We start from the raw sequence: 21174 nt of genomic DNA on the forward strand, positions 1-21174 counted from the left end.
GACCCTCAACCACTGCGCCACCAAGGAAGCCCGGCTCATGAGATTTTGATGGGAGGAAGAATGCCAGGATGTGGAAGTAGAGGCAGTGAAATCAGAGGGTCGAGAGTTAGAGAGTTTGGCTGGACGGGAGCTCATGAACTAGATCAGGTGGAGACATCACTGAGAAGGGAGGCGATGGGGGTCTCGCATCTACTATGAGCTAGGATGAGCTCTGAAAGGATGAGTAGAAGGTACCGCATAATCAGGCAAAACTACAACGACCGTTTAAACTCTAGAAGTAAGAGAATTAGCACACTGCATAGTTTTCTACCTGATATTGACTAATATTATAATACTTTCATACCTAAGTTTAACTCAAGAGTTTCCCCATGAGAAGTCTGACACACTTACCTGATCTCGGAGCGTGCAAATCCATGTAAATAAACCCGTAAGGAATTCTCAGAATGTTTAAACATCTATTGATCTGACCGACATTTCTGCCCTCCTGGGCTATGAGCTCTGACCTCATAAATAGATGCTGGTGCAGCCAACGGCTAGTGTGAACTGACTCATTGTTTGTTGGTTATTTTAGAGAAAGTTCAATGATGACCTTCATGTTCTTTAAATCAATAAATGATCAGATTCTAATAACTATAAACTTGGCCAATTCAATACCATGAGGGAAGACTGCTGATTTTTGCTTAAAAATATTTTCAAAAAGGCAAGCGACTTGAAATGTCACGGGGATCTCAAATAACGAAGAGCATGATAATAGTCAGAAACCACATTCCCCTTGGTTTCCTCCACCCCCTGCACACAATATATGCTTCCCTTTGGGGGAAATTTTAAAGTACATATATTCTTAGAGAATATTTGTTTTCCTGGGCTTGTGAGGGAAAACCAACAGTTAAAGACTGGTGAAAAGTCCCATGTTGACTCAATGTAACTTTACTTCCTATAAAAGCATTTTCTAATCTCATGATATAACTGGGAACTAGGTTTCATTCCCAAAATAATGACTTTTCTGGATACTTTCAGGAAACATTGTTCTTGCTTTTGGTTTGGAGGGCTGCAGCATGCCATCCATGCCATCGAGTTTGAAGCTCTTAGCATCACTCATGATGCAATTAGGAAACAAGGAAACATTCTGATACATACTCTGCACCTAAACCAGACCACAAATATTTGTGGATCATTTCATTTCTTAAAAATGTTTCAAAACTCCAGTCCATTACATTGAAGGCAAAGGAGAAGCTAATTTTAGAAGTGCAGTGGGGCTCTGCTCTGACAACCACCGGTACAGACTCTACACTTATCTGTTCACAGGTTTATTACTTCCTACAGGCTTTCATGAAACATTTACCAAGTGTCTGCCACATTCTGAAATGGGCGATTCTTTAAGATTGTATTATCTCAGAGATAAAAGGATATTTATTTTATTGCTGGTTGAAGGTGCCCCCTCAGAAAGCGATAACCCATTTAATCCTTCCTTCAACTAACATGTAATCCTTGCCCTGGAAAAGGTAAAAACAAATAAGAAATGTCCCTCAGAGAACTTGCTCTCTGGTCTCATCCCCAACCCAGAGTCTCACAAGTACAGTCTAACTCTGTAAGTTTCTGTATCTATCATCCCCTGGAATGTGTTTGAATAAGACCATCTGTGAAAGCAGTGCAAAAACATATCTATTATCATTCTGATTCATTTTATGGATGATTCCCTTCCGATGTTTGAAAACATGGAATTCCAACACATGTGGGGGGGGAAAATCACTTCTTATTGCTTTGTTGTCTTTTAAAATTTTTTTAATATTTTATTTTATCTTCAGGCTATAATACATCTCAAAGCAGCTAGTTAAATCGTGATCATTTACAGGAATTTACAGACACACAGGCTGGACTCTGGAAGGCAGCTCAAAACGATTTGTGATAACTGCTTTATTGAAATATAATTCACAACCTCTAACTTCACTCTTTTAAAGTATACAATTCAGTGGTTTTTAGTATGGTTGTGGAATTGTGAAATCATTATCACGCTGCAATTGTCATCATGCCAAAATAAAACATTACAGTCTCAACCCATTTCCCTCCAAAGTCCTCTCAATCTCCTGGCAACCACTAATCTACTTTCTGTGTCCACAGATTTGCCTTCTCCAAACATATCGTATAAATGGAATCACACAATATGTGGCCTGTTGCTACTGCTTCTTTCACACAGCATAATGTTTTCAAGGTTCATCCATGTAGTAGCATGTATCAGAACTTCATTCTTTTTATAAAATATCGACTATTCCATTGTGCAAATACACCACATTTTCTTTATCCATCCATCTGTTGGTGAACATTTGGGTTATTTCCAATTTGGCTATTATGAATAGTGCTGATAAGAACATTTGTGTAAAGTTTTTGCCTCGGCAGTTTTTACCTAAAAGTTTCCCATTCTCTTGGGTATATACCTAGGGGTAGAATTGCTGGGTCAAAGGGTATATGTAACATTTTGAGGAAATGCCAAATTGTTTTCCAAAGTGGCTGCACCATTTTACGTTCCCACCCGCAATGGAAGGAGAATTCCAATTTCTCCACATCTTCACCAACATTTGTCTCAGGAAGCTTTTTGTACTGGCATGTGAAGAATATGTCTTCATTTCTCAGAATTCATTTCAAAAAATGTGGCGGAAGCACATGATAACAATCTTATTTAAGATAGGTGAGAAATGGTATCCTTTTTTCAAGACTGACATCTTCTCAAATCCCTGGGCCACCCTGCAGGGCAGGATTCCAGCATTCTAGGAAGGGAATTCCTTATAGCATTGTGTACCCTCCCTGTGACAGAGTCAGTCTCTCAAACTTCCCTGGTGCAGGAAAGATTATCACATCAGGACCATCAGTGGATCTCCCCTAATGCAGACAAAGAATACAGCGTGCAGGGGGGCAGCAATCAAGTGGTATGTATTCTTCAGGGCTGTGAGGCCGAAGAATTCACGACTTGTCTCCATTTCATAAAGATGATATATATTCTAATTGGAAAATTTGACTTTTCTTATGATTGCTATTGCTCTTGTATGGGGCAAATGACCAGGTATCTGATAAAGGTTCTATGGGGTTAATGGCCAAATATTTCCATTAGGCACATTCCTTAGACAAAATTAAGATGCAAAGCATGATTCAAGATTATGGCCAGGAACAACCAACTCCATGAGTCTTCAGAAATTCATGATTTGAATAACGTTTTCAGTTCACTCCCCTTTTTAAAGTTAGGAAAGATTGCAAGTGACCCGCAAATGCTTGAAAATCTATTAAAATGTTATCATGAAAATTTATAACGTGCTTTAGGGAAAGAGTTACCCATAATGGCGCCAGCATAAGTAAACAACCACAGGAAGTGCATAACTGTAGATACCAGTGTGTACATGAAAGTGAGCCTGACCTTACGAGATTAGGTGAAAGGCTTTAGGTAAATTATGTTGGGACGTAGACATCACATGTTGCTATTTGAGACTGTTAAGTCATACACATACACACACACATTCAAACATACACATGCATGTACAAGCACACACACATGTGTGTGCACACACATGCAAGTACACAGTGGTGGACAACACCATCCATAGGGTCTAATTTCCAATACACTGATGTCATGAAGTGCTTTGCAGGCCCCGGCATGTTTTAGCACTTCAAAAATATTTGCTAAGTACTGTAAAACAGCTGCTAAAATCACTAGATTATACAATTCTCAAAAGTACTAATTTCCCCTTGGTTTTCACCTTTTGTACTCTCATTACTCTAGATATTGGGTCAATGTCAGGGTCTGTTGCTGATGGATGTTTTCATGAACAGAGCAGGGGGCTAGTGGAAGGAGGTTTCAGTCTATCTCCAGAGACTTCTAGTTTCTTCTACTTTTACCTGAAGGACATTGTCCCCATTCTCTGCCTCCTGGTGCTGACCTAGAGCTTTCCATTAGAAGGAACAAGCCTGGCAATGCCCTGTCACACTTGCTTATAACAGAGATCACGGTTCTTCTTGGTAAGAGACCACAGCTAAAAACACCGAATTGCCTCAAGTACATGCTTAGAACTGGGGGAATCTTGAGACATGCCTTCAACCCACACAGATTACCTTCTAGAAGAAGACAACCCAAGAATCCAGAGTGTCAAGTCATCTGTGAGGGATCTAGGCAGGACTGCATGCCCACCCCACTCTCAGGGGTCTCCACCTTGGCAACCCACCGCCCTCCGCACTCACCTGTTTTCAAACCCACCTCTCTCTAGAAGGGAAGCCGTGGGCCAAGGATCAGGTCTTAACCATCTTTGCATCTCCATTATCTGCCCTATGGTAGGTATTTGATTAATGTGTGTCTGTTGGTCACCACCATCCCTTAAGTCCCCTGCAAGAGAAAGAATTCTATTAACACTTCCACTGGGCTGCACCATCAAATTTGTCAGGGTAGGAGAGGCGAAACTTTATCCTCTTAGGGGCTCGAGCTGGGCCCAAGAATTAAATTGACAGAAGACAGATTAACAGGAGAAAAGCATACAGACTTTTACAGGTCCATGGGAGTCCCTACAGAAAAGTGAAGACCCAAAGACGGGGCAAACCTCAGTGCCCATATACCAGGGCGAACAAAGAGAGACCATTGCGGAAAAGTAACTAAAATGCACGGAGAGCCAAAGGAAGATGAGTTACTCTGAAAAGGTCGGTTTGTACAGATTTCTCCACCTCCACTTCCAACTCTGGTGAGAAGACTCTTTCTCTCCTCCTGGTATGAGGAGGACATCTTCCACATGCGATTTTTATCTCCTGCTTTCAGGAAGGAAGCGGAGAAACAGAGTACCCTTTTGCACCTGCTGTTTTTCAAGTGCCTTTAGCTCAAAATACTCCTTATGCCAAAGAAGCATATTTTCAGGTGACACATTCTGTTACCCTGCATTTATTTATGCACATAAGTTTGTATGCCCTTCATAGGGTTGCTTGAGAGAAATAAATGAATTATATGTGTGTGTTTGTAAGGGGCGGTTGGTGTATCTTAGAACAACGCCTGGCATTTAATAAATGCTATGTAAGTATTAATTATCTCTTTTAGTTTAAGGAGATGATTTGTGTAGGTTAATGATGTTTTCACCAAATTTTAGTCCAGTCTGGCTCCCTGATATTATACCCAAAAAAAGTGTGAAAATTGAGAAGTATTTACCTTGCATACAAACTCATGTGACTTTAAGCTGAACATCTAGCCTATAAAAATAAATTATTAATTTAGTTGGTAATCAAAGTCCAAACAAATCCCTAATCATGAAATTGCTAATTATTCTTTTGTTCTTCCCAGCAACAGACATCAGCAAACGACAGAGAAGAGGGTTGGCCCCGGGAAACTCTGCATGTGACCTGTTTATATGTAATTACATTCTCTATTATCCAAGTATTTGTCTGGGACTGTCGAAATTACAAGCTTCGTGACTGTTTGCCTCATTCAGTACTGAGATAGGCACCCTAGAGGCTCTCAATAAACATTAATTGAAAGAAAAATTGAAAATAAACCTACATGCCTTTTCACTTAGATCCAAGCCTTTGCTAAGTTTTGACTTTCTTGATCCATATAATCACTTACTATTTACAAAGGAAAAATTTCTAATCAGTGAGAGTCACTTTTCATTCTAAATGCCACTTTAATTTTTGTTTCAAGCACAAACATTACAGGTTTGATACGACTTATGTATTTAACTTCCAACTGAACTTCGAAAAAGGTCTGAGCATGTTCCTCAATTTCCCTTTTTGAGAATCTCTACTTATGTCAGTTCATTGGACCTAGTTTTATTTGAATTATGTCCAGGTCGCTTTGCCTCTGTCAGGTGGCTGGCGGACCAGGATATTGTGCTGGGGAGATGCAGCTGGGGGCAGATGCCTGAGGGTGAGTTCAAAGCATTGAATAGTTGGTGAAACAATGGTGCATACTTTTCATTCTCAAACTGCCAGCATTTCATGTCAAATTCTGTAGCAAAAAAAAAACTTAGATCACAGTTTGCAGCTGAAAGAAGTGGCCAGTTCAGGGTCACAGAGCCTGCATGTCACCCAGGGCTGCCTCTGGGGTGAACCCTCACCCGAGGGCCATTTTCTCCTCCCTGGAAACTGGCTCCATTTTTCTATCTGGCTCATCATAATTTTGTGAGCACAAACCAAGAGCTCTATTTACATAAGAACAAATTCATGTGTGGAAGAGTCTGATCGCAAAAAGCAGATTCAAAACTTGCTAAATTAATACATCGATAGAGCGATCTAGCCAACTTTATAAGACTAATCAAAGTTGGCACTATAAGAGCATTTATTGTATAGGAAAATCTCCAGGAGATGCCCTTTGCTTATTTTCTTTTCACGTAGAAGAAAACCTAGGTAAGGGCGGCAGCTTGCTGAATTCCACAAATGGAGAAGGAAAAGAGATTTTCTTCTGCAGACTAAGGCAGAGAAGTCATTTTTTATTTGCATAATTTGAAAACAACTTGAAAATGGAGAATGTTTTTCATGCTTTTACCAGGCCTATGCCCCAAAAAAAACGATTCTAACTCACTAGTACTGGGTGATGGATAAATGACACGTTCCACGGATGAAGCATTCTGGAAAAAAGCTTCATGTATCATCCTGCTACACATTCTCAGGCAGCCAGACAGCCCTGCCCTATCTCCATCCTGTGCGCTATTTATGTGTTTCCATTTACATGAATCTACTCTACGGTTTTGCCCGGTTGATTTTTCAAGTTAATGATAGGGCACTTGGGGAAAGATTAATGTCAGGAATGCAAAGGTTCAGCAAATTGTGGAAGAGTTTCACCATACAATTAATCTCTCTCTTTCCTACATAACAAAAGTGCAAGGGACAAAGGCAGAGAGCTGTGATCATGCAGATATCACAGGTCTGTCTGTAAGAGCTGAAGACTCGGCTGTAAAACTGATAGGAAGATGGCTCTCGACTCTAAGAAGGATTTATAAATCATTCCCTGCTCCCCGAGACATCCTTTCTTGCCAGGTACTTGTACCTCAGTCCTGTTCAGCTCTCATCATCCTGAGGACAGTTCCATAAGCTGGACAGTAGGAGCGAGTGGAGATGGCATCTCAATTAAGGCAACGCCATGCTCTTGAAGCTGAATCCGGCCTCTGTACCCGACACTGAATTAATTCTCAGAGACAGAGTTTTGGGTGAAGTGGAAAAGAATAGCTTTATTGCTTTGCCAGGCAAAGGAGGCCACAGTAGGTTAGTGCCCTCAAAACTGTGTCCCGACCTGGAGGGGGTAGTGAAAAGTTTTACAAGAATGGTTCAAAGAGGATACGATCAGCTCATGGACATTCTTCTGATTGGTTGGTGGGAAGGTAATTGGGAGTCGGCATCATCTACCTTCTTCTTCCAACAGGTCTGGGGTCTGCATGCTTGTGGTCAGCATACCCTTGACTTCTCCCACTTGGTGGGGTTTCAGTATCTGCAAAACAGCTCAAAGATATTGTAATGTGTATCTCTTGAGGGGAACCAGCACCCTGCCCCAAGGCTGCACTGTTGTTTCCTGACTGTTCCTCCCTAGTCTCTGCAGCCCCTCCCTTCCCTGAATAGCAACTGTTTGAACCTGCCAGTTGGAACTCAGGGAAGGTCATGGAGGCTGAATGAAGCCCATTTCCTGTAATCAAGAAATGGGGGACACAGAAAGGTTTTTGTGCCCAGGAACCCCACAGGGTCCTGCTTGGTGTCACTCTCATCTCCTCAGATGTCCCTAATATTGTCTCTCTATGGCCAGCTTTATCTTTATTTGGCTGTGAGCAATACTCTTTGTATGAGGTGTTGTGTGAAACACATACCTCTTCCCTCCAAGCCAATGTTGTGTAGCAGACCAGGGTGATGTTCCAAATAGTCCAGCACAGAAACAGAGCGGCAAGAAGGATGCATGTCCCAGTCAAATCCCTCTGAACCCCATCCTCACTGGAGGGTCATTCCCCAGTGATGCAGGGGAGGAAGAGGGAAGACAGATGGAGACAGTGGAAGTGAAGGGTCAGTAACAAGATGCCGGGGGCAGAGCCTGGTCTCAAATGGGAGGATGTCTTGTCATGGGTTCTCTCAGCCCCATCAGCATCCCTTGTCTCTGTTTTTCAGCCTCTTAACTCAGCATGTCCAGGGTTGGCCCCCATGGGCATCCCCCTCAGATGATAACCCACCAAGAGTGGGGAACTTGCTTGCTCACTAGCCTCCTGAACAAGGAGATGGTGCTTTCCAAGCCACAGAACTTTTCCATACCCAGCTGTGCTGACCATCCTGGCTCATGCTGACCTGCTGTGGGCAGAGGGCTGGCAGCCAGAGAGGTGCCCAGGGAGGATTGTGGGAGTCCCAGTATGAGTTTTGCTTTTTGAGAGAAAAACAAAAATTTTCCTCTCATTTCAGATGCGTAGTCATTCTGGAAGGAAAGTTTAAAACATGGGGGCTAAACCACTCTTGTTCCCAGGATGAACAGGAGTGAAGGAGAGGTGGAAACAGCTGAAAATACAGGTGCCAGGCTGGTCTCCCAGGAGAGGGAAAGGTCTGCTGAGGTCTGGGAGCAGGGCATTCTCATAGCTTTAGCTCCCTGAAAACGGGTTCTCTTGGCATTCATGACATGTTGGTCTATTGTTCAACACTTGGGCAGGTGACGGTCAAGCAAAAATGGTGGACAATCACCTCCCCTGAGTTGGAGGACCATCTCCATCCCTGAGGGTGGCACAGCCATCAGGGCCACCTACACGACTCTGAGAAGCTCTGAGTTGAGTTCTTTGATCCCCTTTGTCATCCTCCCTGAGATCTCAGTGAGACCAGTGTTTGACTCAAACCAACAAGGCTCATATGATCTTGCCAGATTATGTATCCAGGTATTCCTCTCATCTATGAGTTCACTTGGGGTTCTCAGCGGGGACAAAATTGCACTGGAAACACTTCCACCTCGCCAGGACCTCAGTGACCAGGTGGACCCCTCAGGGCCTCTCGCCTCAGACCATCCACCTCTCCACAAGCAGCTGGCTGCCGTGCATTTGACTTCAGACCTGTGTGTGTGTGTTTGTGTCCTTGTCCACGTGTGTAAATCAGAGTTGAGAGCTGGGAGGATCCCTAGAAAGGCCATTCCTTCCATTGCTACCTTCACAGCCAAAAAGAAAAAGATTTTGAAAATTCAGAAGTCTCTTTATTTAGGTAGGAAAGAAAAAGACGTACAGGAAAGATGGGGAGATTTCTCACACTTCGCCTTCCACTGAAAGTCTTGTCTTTCATTGGCTAAGAGGTTGGTTTGGTTGGTCAGTGGTTAAGTGGTGACCCATTCATCACCCCCCTAAGATTTTGGGGGTGGATCCTGGTGGGCATCAGTCACACCCAGCAAAAGAGGGCAGGACCAGGCACAGCATCACCTGGCCATTCTCTGGCTGTCAGAGTACCCCTGATCTAGACTCAGGGTAGAAGCATCTCAGTACCTTGTTTATTCAGCCATAGCTACAGGCAAACATGGCACAGTCACGTGCACGTGCCCAAGTCTCCAAACCGCCCTGTTGTTTTTGATGCACAGTTGGGAGGGGGTGGGTCTCTCCATTGATCATCACAGGAATCCTGAGAGGAAAGGCATTGTCATCTGATGGACATGGGGTTTCAGGGGGTTGAGTGAAGTATTTGTACCTGTCTGCTTGTGAGCTACGGGAGCCCCTCCACCCAGGGCTTGCCGTGGGCTCCCAGGATAGCTTATGGGGCATGGGGAAGCGAGGACATGCAGTCAATTCCAAAATGCAGTCCTTGCACTCTGGCCTGTAACATTCGTTCAGTGTTTGGAGTGCTAAGTACCTCTTTGTAGCAATGCCAGTGAGATGAAGGACCCTGCCAGGAGCCCATGTGCCCGAACTTCCAGTCTCTTCCTCCTGCTCAGCCACACTCCCTGCTGAAGCTTAGCTCCACCTATAGCAGCCCCTCTCCCCGAGTCCAATGCCCCAGTCAAGGTCTGCATCCCCCAGCTGAGTAGAACAGGATGTAGCCCCAGCAAATCAGACTCTCTCCCACTATCTGGTGTCAACATATAGAGCCTGAGTCCTCAGGAGCTGCAAAGTCATAGACAGTAGACCCTCATTATTCACGGATTCTGTATTTGCAGTTCTGCCTACTCGCTAAAACTTATTTGTTTCCCCAAGATCAGCACTAGCAGTGCTCTCTCGCTGGTTTGTGGACACACACAGAGCAGCACATTCTCCAGTCACCTGAGCTTCACATGCCCACCTGAGTTCAAAGGCCACGCTCTGGTGAGATTTGTCCCCAGGCATCACGTTGGCATTTCAGGAAGGCTGGGATGTGCCTCTCAGAGAAAACAGTGTGTTACACGAGCTTGCCTCAGGCCTGGGTTCCGGTGCTGATGGTCCTGAGTTCAGTGTTAGTGAATCAACAATACATATGGAACAAGGTGTCTTTAAACAGAAACACACAAAAAACAATGCTCTCTATTGATCAGTTGATGAAAATGTGCCGACCTGAGGCTCGCGGGACCTACCTAGTCCTGTATTTCCCTGGGAGCGAAGGTTTGGGATTCCCTAGTTCAGTGTTTGCGGCACCTTTATAGAAAGAACGTCAGCACTTAAGAGTGTTCACTGGGCACCAGGGTCCTGTTTCCGGTCAGGCCAGGTAGGAGCGAGGGTGCGGCCGGCAGGGAGCGCTGAGTTGACGGGGTAGAGGAGAGACCCTGTGAGCCTGGGGAGGGGCAGGAGTGGAGAGAGGAACTTCTTGCTTCTGCCTTTCTGGTTCCCTGGACTCTAGCTGTTCTGGTTTCTGTGAGGTCCCCCTACACCTGGCTGTAAACTCACAAGAACTCGAGCAAGCCAGGCAGGGATGCCCTTCTGTTCCTAGTATACACATTTCTATAGATTGAAACGACCCCGACGTCACCAGTGAACAACTCATGATAAGATCTACAAACTGAGTCCTAGATGCAAAGTCAACATCCATCAGCTAATAACAGTCATTCTCACCCTTAACAGTACTGAAATGGAAGAAAACTTCAGCGGATAAGGTTTTAGACCCTGATCCATGACCTAAGAACGGAGATGTATTTACTTAAATTTCCCCCCCTTTCCTTCCACTAAAGAAATATCTTCTGCCTTTCACACTTGACCTTGGCCAAAGAACTGAAATCTTGAGAAAAAGATGCTGCAGATCCTGTTCATTTAGGAGTCAGGGGTCACGTGTCATCAGAGCTGATCGATAGCCTCTTGATTCGATGGTTTTACAGGAAAGGCAAACTTATTCAGCTCTGCAAAGCTATTTTCATTTCTTCACTGTTTAGGATAGTCTTCACTTCATGCTACAGATCAAGGCAAAGCAGAAAAAAAACAGCAAATCTAACATGCTTCTTTGTTTATTTACTGGCTGTGATGAAGGAAGTAACCATTACTACTATCTCTAGAGTGGCCTCTCTGCCAGTTGCTCCATATACACGGTGGATGATGCACTTGGCGATCTTGTAAGGTGGCCAGGACCACCCTGCTCCACAGAAGGCAACCCAGGATCCCCACAGATTAACCAAGCCCTCAAGCAACATAGAGGCAGGGCTGGGATTACAACTCACATCTGTTTACCTTCAAGTTACGTCGCACTGTTTTCACTCTGCTGTGCTAATGCATGGAGGTGGATAGGAGACAACCCCAACTCCCATCCTCCACATGGAGGTCACATCTGGTCGAGTATGTGACACCCGAAGACGGGCATAGGAGAAACTAACCACAACCCAACCCCAATGACACTAGTCCTTCCATTCCCAGTGATACCCATTGTTTCACCCTAAGAGCAGGAGACCCCATTTCCAAGCCCTGGAAGGCCCCCTCTTCCCACCTTCCCTCCGGAAAGTCACAGAGGTCTGTACTCAACCCTTCTCCCGGAAGACGGCTTCTAACTTCATAAGGTTGTTGCTTTCATGGATGGGAAAGTATCAGTCAGGAACATTCCATGTCACAATCTTTAACTTGCAGCAGCTGAACTGGAGTAAACTGGGGCAAGTCTTACTCTTTTTTAGCATAAATATGTTACACTTTATCCACACTAAGAAGCACATGGCTTAGGTTATGGGCAGACTATAGGCAGTGGAGCACATACAGCTGGAAAGGTTTCACCCCACAGTCAATGTAGCATGTTTGATGCAGAGCATTGTACTATAAATACATGAAGTGTTTATGTAACCCATCAGTTGCTGTTAGGGTGCCAATGAAACCCCACAAATGGCAGAGTTTGCGATACAACCATACTCGTATCCATGTACGAGGTATTTATTCATGGTATCTCTCCAATCCAGTGCTTTTGGGACCTCTTCTCCGTCTTCCATACATGAAGTGCATGTGTGTTTGGTGGCTAATGTGTAGAGGAGATCGATTGAATGACATCATTCTATAAGAAAAGAGCAAGTGAGATCAAATACATACCTGTAAATTCTAGTTATAAAACTACTCTGTGATTCCTGCAATAGTTTGTCACCAAATGTACAAACAATGCAATTAAACATCCTTTTAACTTCTGTTTGCCAGGGAACACGGGGTCCTGAGTATGTTCCACCCACTCCACAGACACAGACAAGACCCGGTCTCTTTGCAAGACCTGAGCCCAGCAGGCAAGCTGCTCGTGCTTCCTTTTCTCTGATCCCATTGTCTGAGGAGCTGCCTTTGCCAGTAGGTCTGGGTAACATCCCACAGCCCCCCAGCATCTTAAGAATCTCTGCAGAGTCTCAAAATAGCCAGCCCACTCTCTCCTTCATTTTTCAACAAAATACAATGTCATAAAGCAATTGTGCCCTTAGTTTTCTAAAATTGCTCTGACTGCAATTTGATCTTTAACCTCTAAACTTGATATTTCAAAACCTCATTTACTCTACAGCTCAACCCTCTATTCCTACCCGTTCATACCAATTTCTACTGCCCTCAGCAGGAAAGAGCTCGTTTACATGAAAGGCACTCCGAGGTCATAACACGAAGACAGCAACTGCCATGTACACATCCTGCTTACCACTTCCCACTCAAGCCAAAAAAGATTTCGGGCACTTCCCTCCCCCATTTCCCTCCTCTTATTTTCTTTTCTTATCCCCAGGGTACAACTGCCTACTCATCTGTCAGGGAAAGAGTGGATACACATGCTTGGAGCACCCTCATGCCAGGGCAGAGCTGGCCTCCTGGAACCATCCTCTTTGTAATGTGGCTCCATCTTCTTTAGTTTGAACTGAGGGCTACGTGTCTTCCATGCACAATGATACATTCTGATTCAGTGATCATGTAAATTACAATATTCAGATGTGTTCCCAAATTCTACAAAATGGAGAAAGTGTGAAAAATTGTGGCTGCAAACTTAGTAGGTATATTGAGAAGAGCTATACTGATAAAGCTTTGGCTTTCTGTAGGCAGATCAAGTGTGGTGGTCGTTTGCAACCCCACTAAATCAGAAGGGCTTGGGGGACCTCAAAGAAAATGATAGGCAAGGTGGACTCTATCAGGCCGAGTTTTCAGTTCCAGGGAACATGAGGACTTTTAAGATAAAAATTATGCTTGGAAAATTATACTTCAGTCCACACATTTCTTTGTTTTACCTTCTTCATCTATGAAATACTGTACCATCTTCCTACTCAATGGCGTTATAAAATAATCAGTGAGACATAATACATTTGAATTATTTGTGCACATCCTGAATCTCCAGTAAATAATGAAGGAGGGAGAGGGGGGATCAGAAAGCATCCATGGATAATAGAACCAGGAGCCATAATCACCAGGTGTTTGTAGGACACTAATCATTCCATAGACAATTTGATTGCTTTTGTGATAGAATTACAAGTTTTACAGATGAAAGCAATTCAGTTGATGCATGTCTAGAATGACGACTATAATACATTTGATACAGTGTTACACAAAATCCTACTTGCAAAATCCATCTGTGTAGGTTGGGACTGTCACTGGAACAGAAAGCCAAGGAGAGACGGCCAGTGATCGAGTAGGAATGGATAGAACTGTCTCTTTGGTCCCTACCTTGAACCCTGACTTAGAACAAAAGTGTTAGAACAAAAGGGACCTTGGATTTGGAGTTGAAAACTCTGTTTAAAAACCAACAGTCAAAAGATGGTCATACAGGTTGTCCTTGTTGAATGCTGGGAATTTCAGAAATGGTACCAAAAAATGGTAGGACCACGTATCCCCAACCACAGATTCTTGAGCGAAAACTAAAAGTTATATAAACTCTGGCAAAATATAGAAGCCTAGTGCGTGAGTTCTGAATGAGGACAGCCTAACTAACGAGCTGGAGGCATTCACTAAAAAGTGACTCCCGGTGAAATACAATGCGTGCTAAGAGGACACAGGAAAAGCAAGGGAGAGTTTCAGAAGGATGTGGAGGGAAACCTTAGCGTGAGTCTGTTGTCAACAGGTTCACGTTGCTGTGAGTGTGTGCAAGGAGGGCGGAAGGTGTCTTCCATGATCACTCAGCCCCTGCAACACTTTATAACACGCGTGTGTAGGTGAAGTCTACGCACAGAACTCAACAGAAACAGACACGTGCTCAGAAATAGAAGTCGGAAGGCACGGGGCTTCCCAACAGCCATGTTGGATACTAAGGAAAATGGAGTGATGGATGCGTTTAAAATTCTGAGAGAAAATAATCTTCAATTTAGGGTTCTAAAGTCAGTCAAAATAGCAAGTGCAAGGAAAGAATGGTGACATTTTAAGACATTCGGGGACCTGGGGATAGAATTCAAGACAGATGAGGTTAAAAATAAAGCAAGCCTCTCCAGTTTAAAGGGTAATATAAGAAAGGAAATGCAATCATAGTACACTACCTGGCTCTGCAAAGAACAGTGCACACGTGCCCATGTAAACAGGGCTTCCCGACCTCTGCAGACATCACGATACGATGTCAGTGTGTGAATGTGAGAGCTGAAGGAGCTGAGGGGAGCTCATTCATCACAACAGAAGGAAAGCGGGTCATGCCTTAAATGAATAAAGGAAGAATCAAGGTTACAAACACATGGAGAAGGTACATAGGGAAGACAGCTATAAGGACCAGAGTGGGTGGAGGGATGCAGGAAGTGATGGGGCAGGGGCTGCTGGAGTTTGTTATACATCTGGAGTTTGATTTACTGCTATTCGACTTTGTTTAAACATGCAATTCTTATTTGGGTAAAAATAAATGTTTAAAACATATATCAAGTCCTACCTATGAAAAAAAAAAACAGAGAGAAAGAGAGAGGGGGAAGGGAAACATCACACGGCTGAGGATGTGGGTACGAAGGGACAATGTTGAGAGCAATTCTGTCGGTGGATGTTTTCAGCGGTGTGGACACACCACAGGGAGGCCCAGATCCAAAAGTCCAGATCCAGCCTTAGGACTGGTTGATAGACAAAGAAGGTGGAACCAATGATTATCTTCAAACTTTGGCTCCTGGACCCCTAGGAAAATGTTGGTATCTGTATTTTTTTTCTTTCTTTCTTTCTTTTTTGATGTTTTTACAGTAAACATGGTTATAGTATTATAAATATTGTACTTCCACATTTCTGCACTTACAAGGTCTTTTTTTATTTAATTTTTATTTTATATTGGAGTATAGTTGATTTACAACGTTGTGTTAGTTTCAGGTGTACAGCAAAGTGATTCAGTTATACATACACATATATCCATTCTTTTTCAGATTCTTTTCCCATATAGGTTATTAAAGAATATTGAGTAGAGTTCCCTGTGCTATCGGTATAGGTCCTTGTTGACTATCTATTTCTATGTCTGTAAGACTATTTCTATTTTATAAATAAGTTCATTTGTATTTTTTTTTAGATTCCACATATAAGTGATATCATATGATATTTGTCTTTCTCTGTCTGACTTACTTCACTCAGTATGATAATCTTGAGGTCCATCCATGTTGCTGCAATTGGCATTATTTCATTCTTTTTCATGGCTGAGTCGTATTCCATTGTGTATATGTGCCACATCTTCTTTATCCATTCCTCTGTTGATGGACATTTAGGTTGTTTCCATGTCTTGGCTATTGTAAATAGTGCTGCAGTGAACATCGGGGTGCATGTGTCTTTTCTAAGTATGGTTTTCTCTGGATATATGCCCAGGATTGGGATTGCTGGATCATATGTATATTATTTTTCTATTTTTTTCCAGAAATAATCTCTCTCATGAGATACTAGTAAAAATAAAAAATAGTTCCAGTCTTAATGTAACATGCACGGAGTTCCTGTTGTAGGCCAGATAACGACCTAAGCACATCTCCTGTATCCATTCCTTCACTCCTGACCGCAGACCCGTGAGCCATGTCCTACTTTCATCCGTAGCATGGGAAGCTCTCGGCATCCTACCCTGGCCCCTCACCGTTATGTGTCAGAGATGCGCCCTCCACCTCCAGTGGCCTTGACCCTTTGGGAGCCACTGTTCCCAGAAGGGTTATTCCTACCCACCTCCACCTCCCAAAGAGACAGCCTGCAGCCAACTACCGCAGGCTAGTTCCTTGCCTCAAACTGGGACAACTCTGTACTGCAGCTCCTTCTGCAGGGCTCCCCGTGGAATCAGAGGGAACACAGACTCTAGCTGAGACCACACACTTCCTTGCCCAAGGCTGGTTTCCTTCCCTGCCTCCTTTTCTCCCGAGAATATCCCCTCAGTCATCAAAACTTATCCTAACCCCTATGCCAGGCTCTGCTTCTAGAGAACCGGGCTTAGGATGGGGGTTATAGATGAGGAAATGGAGGGCCAGAAAGGCTCAGTAACTTGTGCAAGGGCCACTTCCACTTCCACTGTGAAGTGGAAGAGCCACAGTCAAACCCAGGCTGCCTGCGTGGGAGCCCTGCAAGCCCAGTAAGGATGAGGCCGTCCTACAGGGCGGGCAGGGACGAGAAGGGGTGCTGATGCAGGGATGAGAAGAGATACTGATGCAGCTCAAGCCCCGGCTCCATCGTCCCTGGGGTCCTATTGCCTTTGCCCTTCAGGCGGGTCCATCACGTGAGGCCATAAACTTTCACTTGACTACATCTGGTCCAATTGAGTTTCTGTCGCTTGCAACAGGGAAACCTAAGGGGGCACCCTTGACATAAATAAGGAAGTTCAGGGGCAAAGCATTGTCTTGTTTTAGAGACAAGATAATGAGCTTGTTCTTGAACACATTTAGGTGGGGATGCCCAAGGAAAGAAGAAATGTGTACAACAGCCCTTTGCTAAGAGAGAGAAGAATCGATGATGTGAAAAAGGGAAATAAATCTTAGGCTGGGAACTGATGCTTTGTACTGAAATAAAGATATGGAAGGGGACATTCCCGGGCAGTTGTTCAGGCATGGAAATTAAGTAGGGTTGTCAGAGTCTGTAAGTAAAAATATCAAGGACACCTAGCTTAGTATGAATTTCTCCATGAACAGTGAACAATTGTTTAGTGTGAGTAGACCTCAGGCAATGTTTAGCACAAACAACACTAAATTTTTTTCTTTGTTTCATTGTTTATCTGAATTCCAAATTTAACTGGGTATCCTGTATTTTTTCTAGCAATCCTGTCACTTAGGCATCTTTGTAATTGAAATAATAGTTGACTATCTGAGACTGCTGGATATCACTATTCTTTTTACCTTTTTAAAAAACAATTGCTTTTCTAAACTATTGACTGGGTACTGAATAAACTGTATGGACATCATAAATAGCAGGGATGGGATGCACGTTCTTTTGCCCTACTACCTACGAGGTTGAAATAAAGAGCACCCCCTCTAGCATCTGCAGTCCTGTCTGTCTTCACAGTCTGATTCTTGGCTCCTTAAACAGAATAGACAGCACCTTAAATTATCTACCTACCAGTCCCTTGCATTTTTCTTTTAATTGTGCAATTTATCACTTATACGGAATACTACATAAAACACATGTACGGTGTAAGGAGTCACACAGAGAAACACGTATAACCGCCATCCAGGTCCAGAATGGGATCGCTCGCTGTCAGCCCCCAGACATCCTCTCTGGACTCTTCCCACATCCTATTCAGCTCCCTCCATTATCTAGACTTTTCAGGAAAATCATTGCCTTGCTTTCCTTTACATCTTCCTGTATATTCTTAAGTAACATAATTTAATTTTGCCTGCTCTTGAAACTTACATAAATGGAATCGTTAATTTAAAGTATGTATTCTGTATTAGTCGGTAAGGTTGCCATAACAAATATCGCAGACTGGCTCAAAAGACAGAATTTTTTTTTCTCAGAGTTCTGGAGATTTCAAGTCCAAGATCAAGGTGTTGGCAGGTTGGGTTCCTCCTGCGGTTAGAGATGGCTGCCTTCTGGCCGGGTCCTCACGTGGACTTTTCCTCTGTGCCGGGGTTCCCTGGTGTGCCTTCCTCTTCCTATAAGGACACCAATCCTACTGGCTCAGGACCCACTCCTCTGCCCTCACTCAACCTTAATTATCTCTTTAAAGGCCTTATCTCCAATCAGTCACATTGGGGGTTACGGCGTTCACACATGAACTTGGGGGACACAGTTCAGTCCATAACATATTCTTTTGTGAATTCCCACACCCCAAACTTGCATTTGTGGAGTTCATCCATCTTGTTGAAAACAAGTGTAGTTTGTTCATTTTCATTGCCTTATAGAATTCCATGGTACATATTTAAACAAATTTACTATATCCACTTACAGTTGGTGAACATGAAAGTTATTTACAAGTTTTGCTTTTATAAAAAATACCACTTTGTATGTTTTTTCCAATGTGTATCTGCATGCACAAATGCAATCCTTTTTCTAGATATATATTTAGGAGTAGAACCATCGGGTCAAATGGTAGGAACATCTTCAAATGTGCTAGAAAATGCCAACCTGCTTTCCAAAAACGTTGCATTTGAGATCCCTTCCCCACCCACCCCCTCAATAACAGTATGTTCTCTTACTTTTTTTTTTGCCAATGTGCCTGGTGAGTAATGGCATCTCATTTTGGTTTTAATTTTCATTTCTCTGATTAATTTTAATATCAATCCTACTTTAATAAGTTTGTTGACCATTTGGATGTGTGTGTGTGTGTGTGTGTGTGTGTGTGAAGTTCCTATTCAGGTTTTTGTACATTTGTCTACTAGGTCATCTGTTTGTTTTCTTTATTATTATTATTATTATTATTTTCGACATACCATGCAGTATGTGGGATCTTAGTTCCCCAACCAGGGATCAAACCTGTGCCCCTTGCAGAGTCTTAGCCACTAGACCGCCAGGGAAGTCCCTGTTTGTTTGTTTTCTTACTGATTTATATGTTCTGGGTACTAGTTTTTTGTTGTTTAGCTATATTGTAAATATCTTCTATTAGAGTATGACTCATCTGTCACTATCTTAATAGTGTCTTTTGATGAACAGGTGCTGATAACTTTAATATTGTCAAATCTATTTATAATTTCTTTGATAGTTAGTGCTTTTCATGCTTAAGAGATCCTCTCTCACTATGAGGTCATAAAGACTTCTCCTATATTACCTTCAAACGATTTTATAATTTTCCCCTTTAGGTACTCAGTGACTTGCACCTGAGGTTTATGCTTGATGATGTAGAGTAGGGTACATGTTTCTTTTTATTCCTTTCCTTTTTTTTCCAAATGGGTACTTAATTGTACCATTAGTTGAAAAGTCAAAACTTTCCTGCACATATTTGCAATACCATTTGTGTCATGTATCAAAAGACCACACAGTCTGTTTGTTAACTTGCTGTGCTCTTTTATTGGTTTCTATTCTTATCCCAAAACTCACAGTACACTCTGTTAATTACTGTAGCTTTGGAATAGGTCATCTTGTTTTCTTCAAGTGTGTTTTTTCTTATTCAAAGTCTTTGTGCTTCAAAACACATTGTGTATGGAAGCTGTGAAGCTGCTAAAAAAAAAAAAGAAAGAGAAAGAGTGATGGGATTTTGATTGTGACTATACTAAATATGTCAATCAATTATGAGAGAATTAAAATACTTTAATGAGTCCTCTAGCAAGATAAATGTTTAGATCCTTCTATTTATATAGGTTTTCTTTGATGTTTCTTGGTAAAATTTTATTATTTTCTACATAGTTTATACTTGCACAAATTTTATATGGAAATACTTTATATTTTATGCTCTTTTTTAATTTAACTTTTTATTTTATATTGGAGTGTAGTTAATGAACAATGTTGTGATAGTTTCAGGTGTACAGCACAGTGATTCAGTTACACATATACATGTATCTATTCCTTTTCAAATTCTTTTCCCATTTAGATTGTTACATGATAATGAGTGGAGTTCCCTGTGCTATACAGTAGGTCTTTGTTGGTTATCCATTTTAAATATAGCAGTGTGTACATGTCGATCCCACATTCCCTAACTATCTCTTCCCCCAACCCTTCCCCCCCCCGTAACCATAAGTTTGTTCTCTAAGTCTGTGACGTGTTGTTATTGCATTTTCTAATTCATTGTTGTTGGCACATAGACATGCAATTCTACCTAGGCTCCATCAACTTAATCAAATTTTTCATCAATTCTAAGTATTTATCTATAGAGCCCTTGAATAGTCTATTTACATAATCATATAAAATGGAAAATTGAAACTATCACACTTCCATTTCATCCTTTACAACTCTTATGTCTTATTTTTCTGGCCTTGCTACACTATGTAAAACCCTCAATACACAAGTGAATAAAAGTGGTAATACAGACAATCTTGCCTGGATCTCAATCTTAAAAGAAAGCTTTCAATTATGTCATTAAATATTATATTGGCTGAGATGAAAAAAAAATTAGTTCCATGGGACTGAGTGAACTGATGAGGATGATTATAATTTTTATGACTTTCTGTTTGAATAAAAAATATATTATATTGGCTGAAGGCTTTTTTTTTTTAGATAGTAGAGTTGAGTTATTTTTCAGCTGTGGTCTTTACTTTTTATTTTTTAATTTTTATTGAAATACAGTTGATTTATAATGTGTTAGTTTCAGGTGTACAATAAAGTGATTCGGTTTTACATATATATATATACAAATATTCTTTTTTTACGTTCTCTTCCATTATAAGATATGAAGGTTATATTTTGATGTGGCTCATGAAGTAATGGAAGTTCCATTTTATCTCCAGTTGGCTAAGAGATGCTTTTAAAAAATATATAAATAGATATTAATACAAATGGACATTAACTTTTTAATCATATATTTTTTCTACATCTATTGAGATAATTGTATGTTTTTCCCTAATCTGGT

This window comes from Mesoplodon bidens, assembly GCF_964165515.1.
Source record: "Mesoplodon bidens genome assembly, chromosome: 17".
Classification (NCBI taxonomy): Eukaryota; Metazoa; Chordata; class Mammalia; order Artiodactyla; family Ziphiidae; genus Mesoplodon; species Mesoplodon bidens.